Source organism: Lontra canadensis, unplaced genomic scaffold, assembly GCF_010015895.1.
Source record: "Lontra canadensis isolate GAN:19392208 unplaced genomic scaffold, GSC_riverotter_1.0 scaffold48, whole genome shotgun sequence".
NCBI lineage: Eukaryota > Metazoa > Chordata > Mammalia > Carnivora > Mustelidae > Lontra > Lontra canadensis.
Window position 1 is genome coordinate 5,233,022 of NW_022631042.1, and position 19,371 is coordinate 5,252,392.

The window sequence follows — 19,371 nt, forward strand, 5'->3', positions numbered from 1 at the left end:
AGATGGTTTGTAATTTGAATAGAATTGATCAGTGGGCTTCATGGAGGTGATATTTGAGCAAGGACTTAAAGCTGATAAACAGAATTACCCATGTGACTCTTTAAAAGTATGTTCCAGGTAGAAAGAACAGATTGGGCAAAGGACACTGCAAAGCAGACAGTGTGACTAGAGCAAAGTAAACAAGGAGGGGTGTAGCCAAAGACAAGAAGATCAGGGCCAGGGTGGGGGGGATGTACACAGCTTTATAGACCTTTATTAGTAATTTGTGGAGCAATTATAGTGTTTGAGAAGTGAAATTTTCTGACATTTTCAAAAGTTGAATTCCCCTGCAATGTTGAGAATAGACCCAGCAGGGGATGGGGTAGAGTGCAGGATAAAAGCATGGAGTTATATTTATTACTTTGCGTGGTTTATAAAATTACTTCCTGACCCTTATCATCCTAAATTTCCATTGTATCCTCTACTAGGCATGATCCCGTTTACAAGTGTCCCTCTTAAAATGTGGCTCCAAAAATAGAACACAATACTCCAGATGATGCAACAAGAGAAGCACATGAGACAATTACTTCTCATGATATGAATACTATTTTTCTAATGCTACATTTTAAGATTTTGGTAGATGTTTTTAATTGGTCACATGTTTTGAAAGGCTTGACCAAATTAAATACCCTGAAAATTTTATTGGATTTGTTAACAGAAGTTTTCTAAATTATGCAAGTGGTTATTTTGAAATTAAATGCAAATCTTGTATCTATCTTTCTAGATTTTGTCCTAGCGTTTTTAGCCCAGTGTTTCATATTAGCCATTTTCAAGCTTTATTGAAATTGCCCTGTGTTTTAGTTGTATGCTTTCACTCAAATTATCAATATAGTTTTTCGATAAGACAGGGATAAGAACAGAGCACTGAGGGATTCCATTGCCTAGAAATTACATTTAGTGGAAAGCAGTACATCTCTGGTCATATCTGTTATTACTCACCTTTTGGTCTCTCTGCCCTTGCCATTCAAGACTCCTTCCTGTTCCTCATACGTGCCAGGTATGCTTCCACTCAGGACTCCTGCATGTTTTGCTCCCTTTTGTCTATAATTTTGCTCCCTGACCAGAAACCTGAACAGATTCTCCCAAAACTTACTTTAAATATTTCCTGAAATACCATCTGTTACAATGGCATTCACTCTCTATTCTGCATGACATTGCAATATGCCTCAATATTTCCCATTCCTTCACCCACCTTATTTTTTCTTCATATTAATTTACATTTTCCAACACAATATATTATATTTTGTCTATTGTCTGTACCTTACCGCTGGATCATATGATCCAGGAGATATGGGCTTTAGTTTATTGCTATATTAATTGTGCTTTGCACATAATAGGCAATCAGTAAATTTTTGTTGACTGAATAAATGAATAAATTATCCTATCTTCTGGGCTTATTTTCTTAAATAATCTGGTTTGGTTGGTTACCTGTGGAAATCCAAAAAGAAAAACCAGTGAAGAAAAATCACTGACATCACCATTTCAGATGAAGTAAAAAAATCTACTCGGTTCCAAAAATTTTAATTGACTCACCATCACCAATATCGACCCTTGTCCATATTATAAATACTAATCATGAAAACAATGAAAGATGATCTTTGAATCTTAATTTGACTGTAGGTTTTAATATTATTTACCTATAAATATTTTATCAGATATTAATAGGAATTGAATTTATTTATTTTAATATCTTATTATTTTTTTCTTATTTGTGTACATTATTCTCTGGGATACTAAAGAGCACAGAACTAGAGCCTGAAAAATATAATAATTGAATAATTATTTAGCATATAATTTTTGTTGAACCATATTGAGAAAAAAATTTTAAAAGAAAACAACTTGATATTCATTGTTAATCTGACTGGAGGCTTAGTGGTAAAAGAATGTGGTGATGGAGAGAGTCTACATTTGAGAATGAACAGGTCAAATGCTGGGTCATAATATTTCATTCAATAAAAGCCAGACAAGCTTTTTAGATAAATATTCACAACCCTGGTCTTTGGAGAGTTAACTAGTTACTTCCAAGAAAAATACATCCTCCCAGTCATGAATTCCAAATATAGTATAAAGATGATTTGAACTGAAACACATGATTTGTGATACAAGTTATTCCTTCCTCTTTTGAACTTCAGACACTAGAAACTAAAAGCCATTGTTCAGTTATTTCTGCCGTCATATGATGAATGCAAAAATTTTTATTTTAAATCTATTATTGTTGATACTGAGTGGATATCTTCTTTTTCCTCAAGTTTTAATTTAATTCCAGTTAGTTAACATACGGTGTTATATGAGTTTTAGGTGTACAATATAGTGATTTAACAATTCGTACTTCACCCAGTGCTCATCACAAGTGCCCTCTTTAATCTCCATCACCTATTAGACCCATCTCCCCATCTACCTCCCCTCTGGTAACCATCAGTTTTTTTTTCTGTAAGAACTATTTCTTGGGGTGCCTGAGTGGCTCAGTCAGTTAAGTGTCTGCCTTCAGCTCAGGTCGTGATCTCAGGGTCCTGCAGTGGAGCCCTGCATCAGGCTCCCTGCTCAGCAGGGAGTTTCTTTCTCCCTCTGCCCCTCCCACCTGCTCATACACTGTTCTCTCTCAAATAACAAAAATCTCAAAGAAACAAAACAAAACAAAACAAAAAAACAAAACAAAAAAACTGTTCATTGGTTCTCTCTCCCCTTTGCTTTTCGCTTGTTTGGTTTGTTTCTTAAATTCCACATATGAGTGATATCATTTGGCTTTTATCTTTCTCTGACTTATTTTGCTTAGCATTATACGCTCTAGCTTCATCCATGTTGTTGCAGCTGGCAAGATTTCATTCTTTTTTATGGCTGAATAACATTCTCATGCATATATATATACACACAGCATCTCCTTTATGCATTCATCTATCAATAGATACTTAGACTGCTTCCATAATTTGGCTATTGTAAATAATGCTGCAATAAGCACAAGGGCGCATGAATCCTTTTGAGTTAGCATTAACTTTTTAGGAAGCTCCTTACTGTTTTCCTTAGTGGCTGCAGGACTTTGCCCCCAATAATGCATGACGATTTCTTTTTCTCCACATCCTCACCAACATTTATTTCCTGAGTTACTTTTTATTTTTAATTTAAAGCCAATTTAGTTAACATATATTATATTCTTAGTTTCAGAGGTATAATTTAGTGATTCATTGGTTGCTTATAACACCCAGTGCTCATTACATCAAGTGCCTTCCTTAATGCCCATCACCCAATTCCCCATAATTCCCATCGCCCATTCCCCATACCCCTACCCACCTCCCCTCCAGCAACCCTGTTTGTTTCCTATAGTTAAGAGTCTCATATTTTGCCACCCTCTCTGTTTCCATCTTATTTTATCTTTCCTTCCCTTCCCCTATAATCATCTGTTTTGTTTCTTAAATTCCACATATGAGTGAAATTAAATGGTATTTGTCTTTCTCTAACTTCTTTCTCTTACCATTATATCCTCTGGTTCCATCCACATCATTTTGATTTTAGCCATTCTGACAGGTGTGAGGTGATATCTCATTTTACTTTTAGATTTGCATTTCCCTGCTAATAAGGGATGTTGAACATTTTTCCATGTTGGGTATCTAATGTCTTCTTTGGAGAAATGTCTGTTCATGTCTTCTGCCCATTTTTTAATTGGGTTATTTGTTTTTTGTGTTTTAAGTCATTTAAGTTCTTTATATATTTTGGATACAAATACTTTATCAGATATGTCATTTGCAAATGTCTTCCCATTCAGTAGATTGCCTTTTAGTATTATTTCCTTCACTGAGTGGGAGCTTTTTATTTTGATCTAGTCCCAATAGTTTATTTTTGCTTTTATTTACCTAACCTTAGTAGACATAACTAGAAAAATGTTGCTACAGCTGGTGTCGGAGAAATTACTGCCTGTGCTTTCTTCCATGATTTTTATAGTTTTGGGTCTCACATTTACATCTTTAATCCATTTTGAATTTATTTTTGTATATGATATAAGAAAGTTGTCCAGTTTTATTATTTTGCATGTAACTGTCTAGTTTTACCAACACAATTTGTTAAAGAGACTGTCTTTTTCCCTTTGAATCTTCTTTCCTCCTTTGTCAAAGATTAATTGACCATATGATTGTGGGTTTCTTTCTGGGTTTTCTATTCTCTTCTATTGATCTGTGTGTCTATTTTTATGCCAGTATATACAGTTCTGATTGCTATAGCTTTGTAGTGTAATTTGAAGTCGGAATTCTGATACCTCCATCTTTGTTTCTCTTTTTTATTTCTTTTTTTTTTAATATGTAAAGTTAGTCACCATATAGTACATCATTAGTTTTTTATGTAGTGTTCCATGGTTCATTGTTTGTGTATAACACCCAGTGCTCCATGCAATACGTGCCCTCCTTAATACCCATCACTGGGCTAATCCATCACCCCACCCACCTCCCCTCTAAAACCCTCAGTTTGTTTCTCGGAGTCCATAGTCTCTCATTTGTCTCTCCCTCCGATTTCACCCCCTTCATTTTCCCCTTCCTTCTCCTAGTGTACTACATGCTATTCCTTATGTTTCACAAATAAGCAAAACCGTGTGATAGTTGACTTTCTCAGCTTCACTTATTTCACTTGGCATAATCTCCTCCATTCCCATCCATGTTGATTCAAAAGTTAGGTATTCATCCTTTCTGATAGCTGAGTAATACTCCATTATATATATGGACCACATCTTCTTTATCATCTGTTTTTCTTTTTCAGGATTGCTTTGGATATTCAGGGTCCTTTATGGTTCCATACAAATTTTAACATTACTTGTGCTAGTTCTATGAAACATCTTGTTGGTATTTTGATAGGGATTACACTAAATCTGTAGATTACTTTAGGTAGTATAGACATTTTAACTGTATTTTTTCTTCTAATCCATGAACATGGAATGTCTTTCTATTTCTTTGTGTCATCTTAAATTTTGTTTATCAGTGTTTTATAGTTTTTCAGAGAAAAGATGTTTCATCATCTCGATTAAGTTTATTCCTAGGTATTTTATTTTGGATGCAAATGTAAGTGGGATTGCTTTCTTAATTTTTCTTTTGAACATTTTACTATTATTGAAGAAAATGCAAGACTTCTACAGACTGATATTGTATTCTGTATTCTGTAATCTATTGTATTCTTTACTGAATTCACTTATCAGTTTTAGCAGTTTTTTGGTGGAGATTTTTGGGTTTTCTATATACAGTATCATATCATCTCCACCTAATGAAATTTTACTTCTTCCATAACGGATCATGTGCCTTTTATTTCTCTTTGTTGTCTCACTGAGGTGGCTAGGAGTTCAGCACAACACTGAATAAAAATGGTGAGAGTAGATACCCTTGTCCTGTTCCGGACCTTAGGAAAAAAGCTCTCAGCTTTTCCCCATTGAGGATTTTCACTGTGGGTTTTTACTATAAGACCTTTACTATGTTCAGGTCTGTTCCCTCTAAGCCTACTTTATTGAATGTTTTTGTCATGAATAAATGTACTTTATCAAATACTTTGTCAAATGCTTTTTCTGCATCTGTTGAAATGATCATATGGTTTTTATCCTTTCTCTTATTGATGTAAAATGTCACTTTGATTGATTTGTGAATATTGAACCACCCTGAAACCAGGAATTAATCCCACTTGATCATAATGAATGGTGTTTTAATTTATTATTGGATTTGGTGTGCTCATATTTTGTTGAGGATTTTTTATCTATATTCATTAGAGATATTTGCCTTTTGTGTGTGTGCATTGTCTTTATCTGGTTTTGGTATCAGGGTAATACTGGCCTCAAAGAATAGATTTGGAAGTTTTCCTTCCTCTTCTATTTTTTGGAATAGTTTAAATAGGAATATAATTCTTCTTTATATGTTTGGTAGAATTCACCTGTGAAACCATCTGGTCCTATACTCTTTTTTGTTGGGAGTTTTTGATTACTGGTTCAAATTCATTGCTGGTAATCAGTCTATTCAAATTTTCTATTTCTTCCTGCTTCCTGTTTTTGTAGGTTATATGTTTCTAGCAATTTATCCATTTCTTCTGGGTTGTCCTATTTGTTGGCATATCATTTTCATAATATACTCTTATGATTGTATTTCTTTCTGTTGTTTGTTATTTCATTTGTGATTCTGTTTATCTGAGTTCTTTTTTTATGAGCCTGACTAGAGGTTTATCAATTTTGTTAAAGAAATAACTCCTGGTTTCATTGCTCTGTTTGGTTTCTAAATTATTTATTTCTGCTCTGATCTTTATTATTTCCTTCCTTCTACTGGCTTTGGGGTTTGTTTTTTGTTCTTCTGTCTCTTTTAGGTGTAAGGTTAAGTTATTTGAGATTTTTTTTCTTGCTTTCTGATGTAAGCCTGTATTGCTATAAAGTTCCCTCTTAGAACTGCTTTTGCTGCATTCCAAAGATTTTGGACCATTGTGTTTTTATTTTCATTTTTTCCATGTAGGTTTTTTTTTTTTTATTACCTCTTTCATTTCTTAGATAAGGCATTCATTGTTTAGTAGCATGTTATTTAACCTCCATGTATTCATGGTCTTTCCAGAATTTTTCTTTTTTCTTTTTGTTAAAGGTTTTCTTTTTTCATTTTATAAAGAGATAGAGGAGGAGGAGGAGCAGGGGGAGAGAGAGGAAGAGGGAAAGACCCTCAAGCAGACTTCATGCTGAGCACAGAGCCAGATGTGGGGCTCAGTCTCACGACCCTGAAATCATGACCTGAGCTAAGATCAATAGTCAAAGGCTTAATTATCTGAGCCACCCAGGTGCCCCCAGAATATTTCTTGATGTTGATTTCTAACTTAATTGCATGTGGTCAGAAAAGATGCATGGTATGACTTTGATCTTTTTGAATTTGTTGAGTTGTGTTTTATGTCCTACTCGGTGATCTATCTTGAAGAATGTTCCAAGTACAGTTTCAAGAATGTGTATTCTGCTGTTTTAGGATGGGATATTCTGAGTATAACTGTTAAGCTGTTAAGTCCATCTGGGCCAGTGTGTCATTCAAAGCCTCTGCTTCCTTGTTGAATTTCTGTCTATTGAGGACATGACTGTCCATTGATATAACAATACAGGCCTACCTTCTGGTGTGGTTTTTGTCTGGTTTGGGGATGAAGGTAATGCTGGCCTCATGGAAAGAGTTTGGAAGTTTTCTTTCCATTTCTATTTTTTGAAACAGCTTCAAAAGAATAGGTGTTATTTCTTCTTTAAATGTTTGGTAGAATTCCCCTAGGAAGCCATCCGGTCCTGGAATCTTATTTGTTGGGAGATTTTTGATTCCTGCTTCAATTTCCTTAGTGGTTATGGGTCTGTTCAGGCTTTCTCTTTCTTCCTGTTTCAATTTTGGTAGTTTATATGTCTCTAGGATTGCATCCATTCCTTCCAGATTGTCTAATTTGCTGGTGTATAGTTGCTTATAATATTTTCTTATAATTGTTTGTGTTTGTTTGGTGTTGGTTGTGTTCTCTCCTCTTTTGTTCATGATTTTATTACTTTGGGTCCTTTCTTTTTTTGATAAGTCTGGCCAGGGGGTTATCAATCTTATTAATTCTTTCAGAGAACCAGCTCCTAGTGTCGTTGATCTGTTCTACTGTTCTTTTGGTTTCTATTTCATTGATTACTGCTCTAATCTTTAAATTATCTTCTCCTGCTTGGTTTAGGCTTTATTTACTATTCTTTCCCCAGCTCCTTTAGTCACAAGATAAGGTTGTTTTGAGATCTTTCTTGTTTCTTGAGAAAGGCTTGTCTTGCTATATACTTTCCACTTAGGACCACTTTTGCTTCATCTGAAAGGTTTTGAACAGTTGCATTTTCATTTACACTTGTTTCTATGATTTTTTTAATTCTTCTTTAATTTTCTGGTTGACCCATTTATTCTTTTTTTTTTTAATGTTTTATTTATTTATTTGACAGGGAGAACGACAGTGAGAGAGGAAACACAAGTAGGGAGAGTGGGAAAGGGAGAATCAGGCTTCCCACTGATCAGGGAGCCTGATGTGGGGCTTGATCCCAGGATCCTGGGATCATGACCCAAGCCAAGGCAGATGCTTAGGGATTGAGCCACCCAGGCATCTCCCACTCATTCTTTCACAGGATGCTATTTAGCCTCAGGGTATTTGAGTTCTTTCCAAATTTCCTCTTGTGATTGAGTTATAGTTTCAAAGCATTATGGTCTGAAAATATACAGGGAATCATCCCAATTTTTTGGTACCATTTGAGACCTGATTTGTGACCAAGTATGTGATTTAGTCTGGGGAGTGTTCCATGTGCACTTGAGAAGAAAGTGCATTCTGTTGCTTTAGGATGGAATGCTCTAACTAAATCTGTGAAGTCCGTCTGGTCCAGTGTGTCATTCAAAGCCCTGTTTCCTTGTCGACCTTCTGCTTAGATGATCTGTTCATTTCAGTGTTCGAGTGTTAAAGTTAGTGTCAAAGTCTGTATTACTGATGTGTTTCTTTAATTTTGTTATTAATTGTTTTATGTAATTGGCTGCTTCCATGTTAGGGCCATAAATATTTACAATTGTAAGATCTTCTTGTTGGATAAACACTTTATTTATGAAATAGTGTCCTTCCTTATCTCTTGGTTTAAAGTTTAATTTGTCTGATATAAGGATTGCCACCCCAGCTTTCTTTTGATGTCCATTGGCATGATAAGTGGTTTTCAACCCCTCACTTTAAATCTGGATGTGTCTTGGGTCTAAAATGAGTCTCTTTCAGACAACATATCAATGGATCTTGCCTTTTTATCAATTCTGATAACCTATGTCTTTTGATTGGGGCATTTAGCCTATCTACATTCAGAGTATCAACTGAAAAATACGAATTTAGAGCCATTGTAGTACTTATAAAGTCACTGTTTCTATATATTGTCTTTGTTCCTTTCTAGTCTATGTTACTATTGGGCTCTCTCTTCATTTAAAGGATCCCTTTTCATAATTTTTGTAGGGCCGGTTTAGTGATCATAAATTCTTTTAATTTCTTTTTGTCCTGGACGGTTTTTATCTCTCCTCTTTTGAATGACATCCTTACTAGATAAAGTACTCTTGGATACATATTTCTCATTTAACACCTTGAATATATCATGCTAGTCCTTTCTGGCCTGCCAGGTCTCTGTGAATAGGTTTTCTTCCAGTCTAATTTGTCTACCCTTGTAGGTTACAGATCTCTTGTCCTGAGCTGCTTTCAGGATTTCCTCTTCGTCTCTGAGATTTGCAAGTTTCACTATTATATGTCAGGGTATTGGCCTACTTTTATTGATTTTTGAGTGGGGTTCTTTGTGCCTCCTGGATTTAAATGCCTATTTTCTTCCCCAGTTTAGGGAAGCTCGCCACCATAATTTGCTCCAATATACCTTCTGTCTCTCTCTCTCTCACTTTCTTCTTCTTCTGGGATCCCAATTATCCTAATATTCTTTCACTTTATGCTATCACTTATCTCTTGAATTGTCCCCTCGTGATCCAGTAGTTGTTTCTCTCTCTTTTTCTCAAATTCTTTATTCTCTACCGTTCTGTATTCTATATCACTAATTCTCTCTTCTGCCTCATTTATCCTGTGGGTAGAGCCTCCATTTTTTATTATATCTTATTAATAGCCTTTTGTTTTGTTTGTTTTGTTTTGTTTATTTAATTTCTTTTCATTGTAACAGAATTCATTGTTTATGCACCATACCCAGTGTTCCATGCAATGCGTGCCCTCCTCAATACGCACCACCTGGCTCGCCCACCCTCCCACCCCCTGCCACTTCAAAGCCCTCAGATTGTTTTTCAGAGTCCATAGTCTCTCATGGTTCATCTCCCCCTCCAATTTCCCTCAACTCCCTTCTCTTCTCCATCTCCCCATGTCCTCCGTGTTATTTGTTATGCTCCACGAATAAGCATTAATAGCCTTTTTTTATTTCAACTTTATTAGATTTTTGTTCTTTTACTTCTCCAGAAAGGGATTGTCTAGTGTCATCTATGCTTTCCTCAAGCCCAGCTTGTATCTTTATAATTATTATTCTGAACTCTAGTTCTGACGTCTTACTTACATTCATACCAATTATGTCCCTGCATTCAGTACTGTCTCTTGTTCTTTTTTTTTTTAATGTGAGTTTTTCTGTCATGTCTTTCTTGTAGAAAATCGTTGCTTTTCTCTTTGTAGACTTTCAGCTATTCTTTTCTTTTCTTTTAATTTTATTATTTGTCAGAGAGCACACAAATCAGGGTGAGTCGCAGGCATAGGAGAAGCAGGCTCCCCACTGTGTAGGGAACCAAATGTGGGACTTGATCCCAGGTCCCTGGGATCATGACTTGAGCCAAAGGCCGATGCTTAACTGACTGGGCCACTCAAGCATCCCTCAGCTACTCTTTTATTAAATCTCCAGTTGAGTTCACAGCTGTTTAGAAAGATTTGGTTGCTATCCAGCTGAATTCCTAGGACCAGATGAAACTAAGGTCTCCTACTCCTCTGCCATCTTGAACTATCTTCCAGAAAAATAAATTTCATCTCACATCTGGAAGCTTGATGTGAGTGACATCTGCATATTTAAAAATAAGTGGATAATTTCATTTTCTCTTTTAGTTAAATATTTGGCATTATTAAAACCAGTTATAGTCTTAATTTTATCCAAATTGACTTGTGTGAAACAGAACTCACTGTTTTATGGTATAAATTATCATCACTTGGGAATTTAATGTATAATATATTGAGTGTGATTTTTACTATTAGTGAAAGCTGCTCTTACTGAATAGTAGATAGTATTTATTTAATGTGGTTTTCAAACTCTTCACATCATAATTAAATATTTATATATTTAAATAAAATAATCTGATGTGAATAATCAAATATTTCTCTTATTTGTTTTGTTTTGTTAAAAAATGCCAAATTATTTTTCAAAACTCCCGTCCCAGTTCCAACTAGAAATGTACAAGAGGTCCAGTGGATCCACATTCTTGCTGATACTTGATGTTATCACTTTCAATTTCAGTCATTCTGTGGGTGTGTAGAAGTATTTTACTGTGGTTTTGATTTGCATTCCCATGGTAGTAATGATGTTTAACATCTTTTCACATGGTAATTGCAGTCCATACTTTCTTTGCTAAATGTCTGTTCAACTTTGCCTGTGTTGTAATTGGGTTATAGGTTATCTGTCTTTTTGATATTGAATTTTAAAAAGTTTTTGATTACTTGTCTGTTTCATAAGTTTGGATACAAGTCTTTCTCTCACTTTTTGCCTCTCCATTTTCTCTTCTTAAGTATCTCTTTCAAACATCAAATGCTTTTACTATTGACAAATACCAATTATCAATTTTATTTTATAGTTTTGGGAGTACTTTGTCCCATTTAAAAATTATTTGTCTAACCTAAGTTCACTAAGATTTTCTCCTATGTTTTTATCTTGACAGTTTTATAGTTTCAGTTTTCAAATTTTACCCTGTAACCAATTTCTAGAAATTTTTAGTTAAAATTAACAAAATGGTCTGAAAGGTCTTAGTTTATATCAATTGTTCTAGCCCCATTTGTTGAAAAGATTATCCTTCCCATTGATTTGTCTTGGAAACTTGGTCAAATTCAATAGACTATGTGTGTATGTGTCCTTTTTGTTACTCTGTGTATTTTTCATTATGCCAATGTAACACATATTGATTACTGTAGCCTTATATAGATAGAGACTTGAATGAAGTTAAGTAGTTGAAATCCTTAAACTTTGCTGTGTAATTGATTTTTATTTATTGGCTTTATATCCTGTGACATTTCTCGACTCAGTTATTCTAGTTACCATCTGTTAATTTTTTAGTATTTCCAATGTAAATGATTATGTTGTCTACAAATAAAAACATGTCTCTTCCTTTTTTTTTTTTGTTTGCCTTTAATTTTTTTTTTTTTTATTTTTTTCCTGCTGTATTGCACTGGTTAAGTCTCTGATACAAGATACCATCAAAGGGATGAGAATACGTATTCTCACCTTCTTCCTAACTTAGAAAACATTCAGTTTTTTTACTTGTAAATATCATGTTAGCTTCAAAATTGTTTTATATGTTCTTAATCTAGATGCCTTATGGTAAGTTTCTTTTTCTATTTCATTTTCTGAGAGTTTTTTATTATGAGTGTTGAGTTTTATCAAATATATATTTTTTTAAAATCAATTGAGATGAACCTCTGGTTTATTTATTTTACTAATATGAGCAATAACATCATACCAGGATAATATGACCCTGAAGACACCTTTTATGCAGTGATTTGTCCTCTTCAGACAATAGTCCTCAGTGTAGTTGGGGGGGTGAGTACTACTACTTTTAACTTGTATTCTACAAAAAAAAAAAAAAATGTGTGTCATATATATTATCTGGAATAGTCATCAGTTGATCATCATATAAGTATATAAGGTGGCTTTATCTTAAATTTTTTCAGTACACTTAAAAACAGATTTTTATTTTATTATATTTATCATTAAAACACCCAGAAGAATAAAGAAAATTATTCAGTGACTCTCATGCCATCAGCCAAATTTAGCAATTATCAAAATTTTGACCACTTGCATCTTCTTAGTGTTCGTCTTTTTCTTTTTTCTTGCTGAATTATTTTAAGGCAAATTTAAGCATATTTCATTCAAATTTATGCATTCTAGTATCCATATCTAATCACAAAAAATAATTCTTTTAAATATGAATAATTTCTTATATAGTTACAAAATGATCACATCGAAGAAACTTAAATATTACTCCTTAACATTATTTAATACCTTGCTTCTCAAAGTATAGTCTGCAAACCAGCAACAGAAGAATTCGGTAGTTTGTTAGAAATGTGGTATCTTAGCTTCATTGAGAACTACTGAAACAGAATCATCAGTTTTAGGGTTGCCCGAAAGGCTCAGTTGGTTGAAAGTCCAACTCTTGATTTCAGCTCAGGTCTTGATCTTGGGTGGTGATGTCAGGGTCATGGGATCAAGTTCACATTGTGTTCCATGCTTGGCATGGAGTCTGCTCCAGATTCTTCCTCTCTCTCTCTCCCTCCCCACACCCCTTCACTGGCTCTCTATCAAATAAATAAATAAATAAAATCTTTGAAAAAAAATAATCTTCAGTTTTAAAAAGATTCAAAAGTGCTTAGCATACATCTGAACATTTGAAATTTAATACTCACATAGGTAATCATATTTTCCCAGTTGTTTCAGAAATATATTTTGCACAGTTTGTCTGAATAAGTCTCCAAACAATATTCACATGTAATATTGATCTTGTATGCCCCCCAAGTTATTTTATATAATGCACTCTGTATTTTCTGCCTTTTGCTTGTTGAAAAGAACCTGGAACAGTTTGATTAGAAGAACTCCCCCAAATTCTCTATTTGCATCTTTTGTTGTCATTTAAATTGTTCTGATATCTGTATTTCTTACAAATTTAAACAAGATCCAGAGGATTGATTAGCCTCAAGATCAACTTGTATAGACTAGAAGTGATTCTGTATTTTTCCTGTTACATCACATCAGGAAACACACAATGTGTTTTTCCACCATTTTTAGTGATGCAACATTGATCCTGGGTTTATGTAGAAATCGCACAATACTTCTCTTGTAAAAAAATTTCATCAATTTTTTACCTCTTTGTTTATCCATTGTTAGTGTCAGAATCACTTATTTCATTAAGGGTAATAAAATTGTTTTCATTTCATTATCATTTTCTTAATTATTATCTGTAATATTTTTAAAGAATAATTATCTCCCCCCCAAAAAAAGACAATAATTCCCTCCCTCCCCTATGATTCAAGGTTATTTGGATATTGTGAATTAAAAATCATATAGGAGGGTGCCTGGGTGTCTCAGCTGGTTAGGTGACTGCCTTCAGCTCAGGTCACAGTCCCGGAGTCCCGGGATCAAGACCCACGTCAGGCACACGGTTCCACAGGAAGTCTGCTTCTCCCTCTCACCTCTCCCCTCTCATGCTCTCTCTCACTCTCTCCCTCTCAAATAAATAAAGAAAATCTTTAAAAAAAAATCATGTAGGAAATCTAGAGTAAGTGTTCAATTCTCCCATTTTAGTGGCTGATTTTAAGAGTAAGGAATTGGTGTAAGTTACTTCTCGGGGTGTTCAATGGGTTTCTTTACCCCTTCAATCACTCTTTCTCTCTTTTTTTCTTTTTGTTTCTCTTTCACAACTCTCTCAAACTCAGGATAAAATTGTAATGTGCTTTATATAACTACCATTAATCATTCTTTGATGCTCAACTTATTTAATATTTGGAAAATGTGATCTCTTTTAGGTTGATCTCCATATCCTCTTACACAAAATAGCAGGATTGATAAATACTTGATTGTTGGCCCAGTGAAATTCTCCAGGTTCATTTTGTATTTTCTGCCACATGGCTGAAATCAGTATTGTTTACAAAAGCTATAGTTCCTTTCAAATAGGGAATCATATTTGAAGGCCATATCATGGATAAGTAGAGCTTGTTTTTACTGGGTTGTCATTGCTTTATAGACATTTTCAGTGCAGAGATCTTAGAAAGAAAAGTAATATCAATGGTTATACAATTATACATTACTCTATAATTATTTTAGTGCTTAGTTTTAAAATTTAAGTATTTATTTTAATTGAGATAATATTCACAAAAAATTACATAATGTTTAATAAATACAGATGTGGAAACTTTGTTTCAGGTAATATGGCTAAATAACCAGGCTGACCCACTGTGAAATAGTATATTAAAATCTTAAATGCATCTATGATTGGCAAACAAGTAAGGGCTTGTGTTAAGAAAGTGGCACTGGGGCTCCTGGGTGGCTCAGTGGGTTAAGCCTCTGCCTTCAGCTCAGGTCATGATCCCAGCGTCCTGGGATCGAGCCCCACATCGGGCTCTCTGCTCAGCGGGGAGCCTGCTTCACCCTCTCTCTCTGCCTGCCTCTCTGCCTACTTGTGATCTCTGTCTGTCAAATAAATAAATGAAACCTTTAAAAAAAACTTAAAAAAAAAAAAAAGAAAGTGGCACTATGGGGCACCTGGGTGGCTCAGTTGGTTAAGCATCTGCCTTCAGCTCAGGTCATGATCCCAGAGTCCCAGGATCCAGCCCCAGTCAGGCAAGTCCACTTCTCCCCTGCCCCCATGCCGCTTGTGCTCTCTCTTCCTCTCTCAAATAAATAAAATTTTTATATGCAACTAATGAATCGTTGAACATTACATCAAAAACTAGTGTATTATATGGTGGCTAATCGAACATAACAAAATTAGTGATCTAATAAAAAACTTTAAAAAACAGCAGTAAATTTGTCTTTGAAACATTCTTTTGAACTTAGAGAATTTGAGTATCAGTTTTTGCAAATATGCAGACGTTGGAACAAGAATTCAACTTCAGAGCCTGAATTGATGGGGATAATTGAAGACTGATATAAAGCTGGCATCCCACCAAAAGCTTTCTCCTGATTTTTAAGGATGAGCTAGAAATAGCCTTACTCAAACTGGGTACTACTAGTCAATCAATAGTTTTAAAACTTGCCACAAAAGTTGTTTGTTTGTTTGTTTGTTTTTAAAGTCATCCTGGGGCACCTGGGTGGCTCAGTTTGTTAAGCATCTGCCTTCAACTTGGGTCGGATCAAGCCCCACCGCAGGCTCCGAGCTCAGTGGGGAGCCTGCTTCTCCCTCTCCCCCACCTTGTGCTCTCTCTCTCTCTCTCTCTCTCACTCACTCTCTCTCAAATAAATAAATAAAATCTTAAAAAATTTTTTTAAAAATCACTCCTAATAATGATTTGTTAACTACAAGTTAGCTATTACACGGTTTGACAGCCTGAATTTACATTACAAGGTAGTCCAAAAAAACCCACAAGCCAAGAATTTAGTTTAAAATATCCTTAACGAGGTGCTCCCAGACCACGGAAAGAAGTAAATACAAATTTCCTTTGAAAGAGTCCAACTTTATCCCAGGCTAAATGTATTTTCATAGACACAGTTCAATGAACAGATTGTATTCAAAAGTCACAATACATACATACAAATTTATAACACATCATGATCAAGATCTAGTAGAAAATATATACAATTGAATTATACTAGTGTGTGTGTATATATATATAATTTAAAATAGGATAAAGGACCCAGAATTAAACCTAATAAAATGTGTACACAGTATTTGTGGAAACATCATATAAAGCTACAGTAAAATATTTATGAAACATAAATGAATGGAGAGGCATATTATGTTCGTGGATTGGAGACTCAAAGTTATAAAGATGTCATTTTCCCTACTTCAACCTATAAATTCAGTGCTATCCCAATCAAGATCAAAAAAATATTTTGGGTGGAACTTATGAGTATATTCTGAAATGTACATGAAATTTTAAAGGTTAGGAAAAGTTAAGACACCACTGTAACAGAAGAAAACTGGCTAGACTTGTCTTCTCAGATATCAAGACTCACTCTGACACTGTAATAAGTCAGTGAAACAGTGGGAACTATGGAATAGGATATCATGCCCTAAAACAGATGGACAAAAATACAGAAACCTGATTTTTGCCAGAGCTGAAGTTGTGGATCATTGCAGATGAACTTTTCAGTAAATGGCACTTTGGGCTATCCATTCAATAAGATTTTTGAGGGTGAGTTTTCTTTAAGAAATACATATTTTGGTGCTCGCTTTGGCAGCACATATACTAAAATTGGAACGATACAGAGAAGATTAGCTTGGCCCCTGCGCAAGGATGACACACAAATTCGTGAAGCGTTCCATATTTAAAAAAAAAAAAAAAGAAATACATATTTTGTTGCATATTCAGTTCACTTGAAATACACATGGAAGATGAGGGAAATGATAATGTCCAAAAGCTTTAAAACAGGTGATCAGATTTTCAGAGGGTAAAAAATTTTAGATATAAAGAAAACTTAAAAGAAATAAATGTTCCTCTCCACAGAGTTGAGAGTAATAGAAAGTTAAAATTTAAGTTCACCCTAAATGAAAGGAAAAAGTGAGATCAAATCAAATAATTTGAATTGAAAATCAGAGACTGTATGTAACAATCCATTCATTCTATGAACAAATGGAGACTAGAACTTGTCTTATCCAACCCAAACAATACAATAATGAGACAGCATGGATTAGATTTTGAGTTTTCTTATGTAGATTCGTTTCACCACAATACAACATCTGTAGGAGGGTAAATTGTAGAATAACAGAGATAAATGACAGTTTGGCACATTACAAAGTTTCAAATAAATGGTACAGAAAATATATAGAAGTTGATCAAAGAATAAATTTAATTCCATGGAAAACTGGAAGAAGAGTGTGTATAAACTATGTAAAATAACGATTTGATTATGTAATGCCAAATTATAAACAAGGATGAGTAAAAAGTGTAATTATTGAGTCATTTTTACTTTATCATGAGTATGTAAGTCACTAGTGAGTCAGCAACCTCCACATATACAAACCATAATATTAAGCAAGTTGTTATGTCTGGAAATGTAATCCTTTCTCTCCCCTGACTCTCCCAATTATTGCTATTTATAGATTTAGTGCTTTTATTTGAGATACATTAATGAATTTCTACAATGCTAACAAAGCTTTCAATGTCTTTAAAATATATAGGACTTTGTGGCCAAGATTCAATTATTAGAACATGAATAGACCCATTCTTCATAATAAAAATATTATAGCAATATGAAATTTTATATATTGGACAATTTTGAGTTTTAAAATGTTTACTTCTCAATTTCAAAACAATATGTCTCTCATTGAAAGTACCTTATGAAACAATTTTTTAAAAGATTTTATTTATTTATGAAAGAGAGGAGGGAAAGGAGCAAAAGGGAGAGGGATAGACTCCGCAATCAGCATGGGGAGTGGGGCTTGATCCCAGGACCCTGAGGTCATGACCTGAGCTGAAACTGATAGTTGGATGCTTAGCTGACTGAACCACCCAGGCACCCTGAAACCATATTTTTTTTAAGTTGGACACCATTTTTTTTGGAAATTACAGACTTGATGCATAAAATAGAAGCTTAAGTGAGTTCCTTTCTACCCTCTAAAACATCTGGATATTGTCCTGTACATCTCTGAATTTGATTCAGTGGTTTGGTTTACATTGAATTTAATATTAGACTAGACTAATTTATATTAGACTAGTCCTAAAAAAATACATAAGATAGAAAATATACGTTTCATTTTAAAAATTCACAATAAAATAGAATTTTAGCTGAAAGTGTCTCACAGGATTTTAAGATCATTTCAATAAGTTCCTTTTCACTGTCCTAATCTTTTTAGCAACAGCCAACTAATTATTATATTAATGTCCCTTGGTAGAATAAAACTGAAACTGTCTATCTGATGGTAACAGTTCCTAAGCCCCACAATCTGTAATATCTCAACTTTGGATCTCTGTTGTTGCCACTGAAGCTTTCACACTATTCATTTAACTATAGCACAACCCTGTTTCTTGTCTTTGCTGTAGTTGGAAAACTAGTGAGCAGTAATATTTCAGGTCTCCAATGGGTTGCAAAGTAAATTCCTAGGTACTACAGTCCATATATTCTTTCCATTCTAAATACTAAGTGACTATATAGTGATATGTGGGGGTGGGTTGTTTTTTTTTTTACCATTTTGTACTCAAATATGATCTGTTCTCAGATTCTGAAAAACAGATTTCCTTCCATTTCCATTCTTCTTTTAAAAGTAAGGAGAACCATTCCATTAGTGTACAGCACTAATGGATTGCTTATTTAAAGGATTTCACACGTATTATAGAAAACATTATTTCCCAGTTTTGTTTATTTGTTTTTTGTTTTTTTTTTTTTAACTAAAGGTTATGCAGTGCTTGTTAAAGCACTCAAATTCTGACACTCAAAAAAATACGTAACTCTCGACCTATCAAAACCAATTTACAGGGAATTTCCCCATAGCTATAATACAGTAGCTTTGGCTGACTAACAGTCTTTCTGAGAACTAGTACAGACAGATAAGATTACAAGGTGGAGGGAGGGGGGGGCAGGGGGAGCAAACCAGGGTGATTCAGTCAGTTAAGTGTCTGCCTTCAGCCCAGGTCATGATCTCAGTGTCCTGGGATTGAGGAGCTCTGCATGCGGCTCTCTACTCAGAAGGGACTACTCCTCCATACCCCCTAGTACTCTGTTTCTCTCTCTTTCTCAAATAAATAAGTAACCTTTAAAAAAAAAATTACAAGTGGAGAGGAAATTTGTATGAAGTCATTGGAGAGTTGTTGAGGCTATCAGGACTTGAGGGGCCAAGAGCCCAAAGAGTAGTGAACAAAGAGGTAAGCTGAAATTCTATGAACCACTTTCATTCTCAGAGCATTTGCTGATTTTTGTAATGGGGGTAGAGAGACTGACAAGCCAGACAGAAGATAATA

At 34.5% G+C, this 19,371-nt stretch overlaps 1 non-coding gene across 1 annotated transcript; it reads left to right on the forward strand.

Moving 5' to 3' along the window:
• Positions 1 to 16,638: 16,638 nt before the first annotated feature.
• On the forward strand, positions 16,639 to 16,745 carry LOC116876960. Its single transcript, XR_004384497.1, has one exon. It is a non-coding gene; the product is annotated as a U6 spliceosomal RNA (small nuclear RNA).
• The last annotated feature ends 2,626 nt before the right edge of the window (positions 16,746 to 19,371 follow it).